At 36.4% G+C, this 5335-nt stretch overlaps 1 protein-coding gene, 1 long non-coding RNA gene and 1 pseudogene across 3 annotated transcripts in view; 1 reads left to right on the top strand and 2 right to left on the bottom strand.

The window, feature by feature from the left end:
• The window catches only part of LOC103464640 (kallikrein-11-like), an 11651-nt gene extending 9878 nt beyond the window's left edge, over window positions 1–1773 (bottom strand). The window contains exon 1 of one of the 2 annotated variants that reach the window (XM_008408872.2): window positions 1684–1773. The gene's annotated coding sequence lies outside the window, so the exon portion shown is untranslated. The remainder of the gene's footprint in view (window positions 1–1683) is intronic. The other variant, XM_008408873.2, reaches the window with a different exon arrangement.
• LOC103464642 (tripartite motif-containing protein 35-like) overlaps window positions 1–5335 on the bottom strand; it is a 16864-nt pseudogene that overhangs the window by 1421 nt on the left and 10108 nt on the right.
• Window positions 1899–3548, top strand: LOC103464641 (uncharacterized). Its single transcript, XR_533686.2, has 3 exons — window positions 1899–2047; window positions 3200–3259; window positions 3519–3548. It is a non-coding gene; the product is annotated as an uncharacterized LOC103464641 (long non-coding RNA).

Raw genomic sequence — 5335 nt, 5'->3', positions numbered from 1 at the left:
GTCCAGTCAGTCTCGGCTCCCTCCCTCCTCTACTAACTTCCCTCAAAGTGTCTCTGAGTGTTTTGGTCCAACTCACCTTCAGTGTGAGCAGCTTGAAGCAGCAGAGTTGGAGGTTTCCACTTTTCTCTCCTGCAGCTGGACTCACTCAGAGGAAGCTGCTAGTTTGGTCTGAAGGTGAATCTGATCGTCTGGGAGTCTCTCTGCAGGAAACAACGATCACAAACTGTTTCCTGCTTTAGTTCAGCTCCAACTGAGGTGTTTCACTCCAAAGTCCAGAATTCAACCTGCTCTAAAGCTCACATTTATTTTTCTCTGTGCAAATCAGAGCATCAAGGGCATAAATCCCATCTCATTATTGGTGGGGAGTGGCATAAACAGGGAAATTTTCTATGAGCATGTTTGAGTGGGTTGGCAAAGTTACAGTAAAATGTAATGTAAAATGTGGTTTAATTTTTTTGTGTGTGTTCAAGCTGCACCTCCAAAAATGACTAGTAAGTAGCAATGAATAACAAAAGTGTTTTTCTCAGTAAATAAATCCTGTTGAGACCCATTGAAGTCAAACTAAGATTAAAATGTTGCTTAGATATAAGTTTGGTTCAGTTTCACAGATCTAATCTCTGCTGCACCTTTACAAACAATTTAAGGCTCTAAATAAAAACAAGTTTTAATTAGTAACTCCACTTAATAAAATTCCTCATAAATATCAATTTATTGCAGTGGTTCTCAATGTTATTTAAATTATTACTTAAGTTGCTTTAAACTTTTATTTTTGATGGGGGGGTTTTCATGGCCTGGATGGCTGAGAACCGATAAATAGGTAGAAATTGAAAATTTGGGAAGTATAATAACTTAAACTTAAAGGTCAGCACCAGAGTTTTCAAGAAAAATATTCAGATTTTACTTTGTGGTTTTAAAGGCTCTACTTGTTTGTTTTTTTACTGTCAGCTGCAACAGCCCCTCTCCTCTAGGCTCCCACAAGAGTCGGCTAGTGGCAACGCTCAGCTGCTCCCTCCCGTTTCAAACTCTTATTAAAGTAAGAGTTGGAGAGCTAAATATAATTGAAATATTGGCTACCTTTGACATAAAAAGGAGCTAAGTCTATGAAAGCAATGTAGCAGTTTTGCTAGTTTGATTTCCAAGGCATAAGGTGGCAGTTTATCATGATTCAGCCAAAGTAATGAAATAACGAACAGTTTGTCAATGCGTTTCTTCCTATTGAGCAGTGAAAGTAAGTAAAACGTGTTACATGTCTTTTGCTTTAAATATTTACTTATTGGAGGGTTTCTTGTTAGTGCTGCAGAGCCCAACAACAGGTAACTCCTCACTTCAGCGACTCTAATGGAGCCTATATGCTCTATTAGAGTAGTCAGTCCTACTTTGGACTGAATCATTGTTCTAACAATAGTGGGGGGGACCTAAGAATTGATTATTATTTTTTCTTAGATGAATGACAGATTTACTAGGTTCTTTGTTTCTATTGCCTTTTTATATTGATATTGTTTAAATACAAGGGTTTTTTTCATGATTGCTTTGAGGGGGACAATTCTAGACTTTTCCAAGATTGGGGGGGTCCGGACCCCCCGGGGTTTACGCCTATGCACTAAATTAGGCTTCTTTATTACGATGTTTATGTACTTGTATTTCATAACCAGCGGTTAGCTCGCTAAGCTAGGTCTTTCTTACCTTGATAGCTGTGGATGAATTCTTCATGGAAGAACTTATTAAGTTTATTGCTGCGCGAATTCGCCGCTGTGACTTCCTTCGCAACAGCGCAAGAAAATGCTGGCAAATTAACCAAGGATSTTGAAAAGAGAGACATTTTTCCTTTTACTTGCGTGGGCTCACAAAAACAGGAAGTGTCCTAGGACCAGGATAATCACCTTCCGGTTGTCGTGTTGCCTTGGAAACGGAAACTCTGCCATTTGCACAGTAGTTGTGTTGCTAATCTCATTTCGGCATAATGAATCTGAAAATTGTGAGGGAACTTTGGCTGTGCCTCTAGAAAACGCACTAAACTCCATCCAGTGTATCAGAGACAGAGTAAGAGGTAAATATGACAAGTTATTTGTTGCGAAGGTATTGAAAAAAAAAAAAAAACAAAAAAAAAAAAAACAATAACAACAGCAATTGATGCTAATTTTCAGCTAACTTAAAGACGCCTGGAGTGTCTCTTAAAATCCGTTTTCCTGTTGTTTGTTTACTTCTCTGCTATTAGTATATTCACGTCAACTTTATTTACCCCAACGTTGTTGTTTTAATATTTAATAGTTCCGATCTAGCAGAACATACAAAAACATATGTATGGCATGTCATTATCGTGATTAACTGCCTTTCATTTTAAACGACAACAATATACATTTTTTGGTTTTGCAGTTTTAAGTTATGTAAATTAAGAAATTTTATCTGCCGTCTGTATAAATTACTGTCATAAAGCAGAGATTCATTTCCGATTCAGGAAATAGCTAAAGGTCTAACTAATTTTTCATTACATTGAACCTTTTTAATTTTAAAAACTACAACTACCAATGGTGAATTCACCCCAAACGCGTTTCTCGCGTCATGCGTGTCTGGTTTACATTCAAAATCTAATTTCGAAAATCGGCTTTGAATGTAAACCAGATGCGAAACGCGTTTGGTGTGAACGCACCTTTATACTCTTAAACCTGGCCTTTCTTATGCTGATAGCAGAATATTGAAAACCCAGTTTCTGATTTGCAAAACCTTTATATAATCTGTGAAAGTTCAATAAAGTCAATTTTAGCACTGTTTTTGCATTTTATTGTACTGTAGTTTTTAAGCTACAGCAAATTAAAAATGTTCAAAGTAGTGAAAAATTAGGTGAAAATGCCATTTCCTAAATGACTATTTACGATCATCAGCCAAATTCATCTTTGACAAGAGGTTTACATGAAGTGTGCCAAACAGCTCCTAAAAATCCACTTTGAAAAAACAAAACAGATAAAAATACATTGATTTGTTTTTTAAGTCTTCATCAGTAAAAAAAATTGTAGCTGCTGAGTTTGCTGGTAAATAAAARTATTAGATTGGTGAATATGTAAAAAAAATCAAAAACAATTTAACTTGTATAGGTGGGCCTGTCTCTGCTTCTATTTATTATGTGTTTGATGCTTAGTACTGAAACATGTTCTGATGAGGTAGAATCAAGTAGAAAGAGTGTTTTCTGTATTGTTCCCTCTAGATGGAGAATCAGGTGATCACGGTGGAACATTCGATCTCTCCATGTTCTGGAAAACTTTGAGTTGAGTTTTCTTATCAAATCTACATTTTCTAGATCCATGTAGCTTAAAGTGACCTCCCATCTTCTGACTGACCATCTTTTGTCACAATAAGATGAGATACACAATGCCAGTTGTTTCAGAACAGTGCTCATTTACGACATTTTATCATCACACATTATTGCTCATAATTGATCATTATTAATCTGAGTTACAATAAAGCATTTCTTTTCTGTTAAATACTTTGAAAATATTTCCAAACTTTTCTTCCCTTTTCCTCAGACCAGGCAGTGGAGGCAATGTCTGAGGATGTGACTAAACTGAGCCTGGCCTTCTCTAGACCCCCTCAGCCATCTTTACAAGTCAGTTTGCTATTTTCAACCCAAATAATCGTATCTGTACACAAAATTCTGCTTATTCATTCAGGCATCATCTAAAAGCATCTAATTGTTCTAAGTTGTTTGTTTTAGGAATTCTGTTGATTTTCTGCATGTTGAACTGCCATATAAACTTGTCATTGTGTCCTACAAACAAAGTTGCTTGTCTTGCAGGATGGAGAAAAGCTGGTAGAGTCTGTTTTGAACAGCATTCAGGCTCTGAGTGAAGTTTATGACCGCCTTCACAAAAGCCAAGGTGACTCTTAAACTGTATAAAGTCTGAGTTTTATTAGCAACACAAACTAGATCTGAGTTACAAAAGAGCAGAGTTAGATAGTAACTAGTTATATTTACTCAATTAAATGTAAATGTTTGAGTAGCTTTTTTGAAAAAATGTACTTTTAGGAGTAATTTTACTACGATTATTATAAAGTACTTCTGCTCTTACTTGAGTAAAATTTCTGTATTTTCTACCCACTGAATGAAAAGCAAACATGTTTTAACCAAAAATTCACCAAACACAGACACACACCTGCAGTATTTGTTCAAGTTTTATAAGGTTTTTATTGAAACAAATTGATTTGGAAAAATGTTCTTATGCCTGATTTCATTTTTTTTGTTACTTTAATTATTGTCATTTTGGTCCTTTAAAATACCTAAATTTTAACTTAACTTCATATTTTAGTTTGTCTGAATATGTCATTTTTACATATTAAATGATTGATAATTTGATCAGTACTTGAAGAGACTTTCTATCAAATACATTTTTATAATTGAGTAATTTCTTGGACGGCTGCTTTCTACTTCAGTAACAATATGTTGAAACAGTGCTACTCTTTCCTGATTACCTTTTTTGGGTTCTCTGCCCACCTCTGCTAAAGAGTGATTAATATTTACGCCTGCACTGTAAGTCTGGCTGAGTATTTCAGTCCTGTCTGCCTCAGGGGTGACGCTACGGCGACAGGTCAGGGACGCCACTGTGGAGGTCCTGGACGGYGTTTTACRGCTKSKGGAGGTCATAATCAGCTCACCACTGCAAAGGTGAACACATCACTGTCACACAAACACCATGGGAGGAATTACAAAGCAGTCAGCCTCCACAATCTCTGGCTGCTGTTTTCTTAAGGCTGTTTGCTTTTTTTTCCACTGGATTCACAAATGAAATTACACTAAACATATCATCCATCAAGTCCAGCAGATTGGAGGAATGTTCACCTATTTCTGCACTATAGTTGTCCTCTCTTCACCCAGAAGAGCTGACCATTCATGGCCAGAGAAATGTCAAAGGTTGTAGAAATCCTGTTATTTTTGCTTCAATTTTAAAAATTTCCCAACATGTTTCATCAGGGTGACAAATATTATTTTAGTCTTTGTCGAATTTGGCATATCACCGCTTCTCTGAGACACATCTCTGTACCTCTTGACAATTTCAGATTGTTCAAGGTTTCATAAAACTAATGTACTATTTTGGAACAGCAACTCGACCATAGCACAGATTTCATTTACCTCTTTTTGAATATATCCTCCACAGAACATCGAGTCAAGTCAAGTTTATTTGTGTAGCAAGTCAGATCTAAACAGCTGGGATTTAGCCTTGATTTAAARGAACTCAGGGTTTCAGAGTTTGTTCCAGATTTGTGGTGCATAGAAGCTGAATGCTCCTTCTCCATGTTTGGTTCTGGATCTGGAGATGCATAGCAGACCAGAACCAGAAGGTTAGCA

The sequence above is a fragment of the Poecilia reticulata genome, linkage group LG5, assembly GCF_000633615.1.
Source record: "Poecilia reticulata strain Guanapo linkage group LG5, Guppy_female_1.0+MT, whole genome shotgun sequence".
Taxonomy (NCBI): Eukaryota; Metazoa; Chordata; class Actinopteri; order Cyprinodontiformes; family Poeciliidae; genus Poecilia; species Poecilia reticulata.
This window is presented reverse-complemented; position numbering and strand designations above follow the sequence as displayed.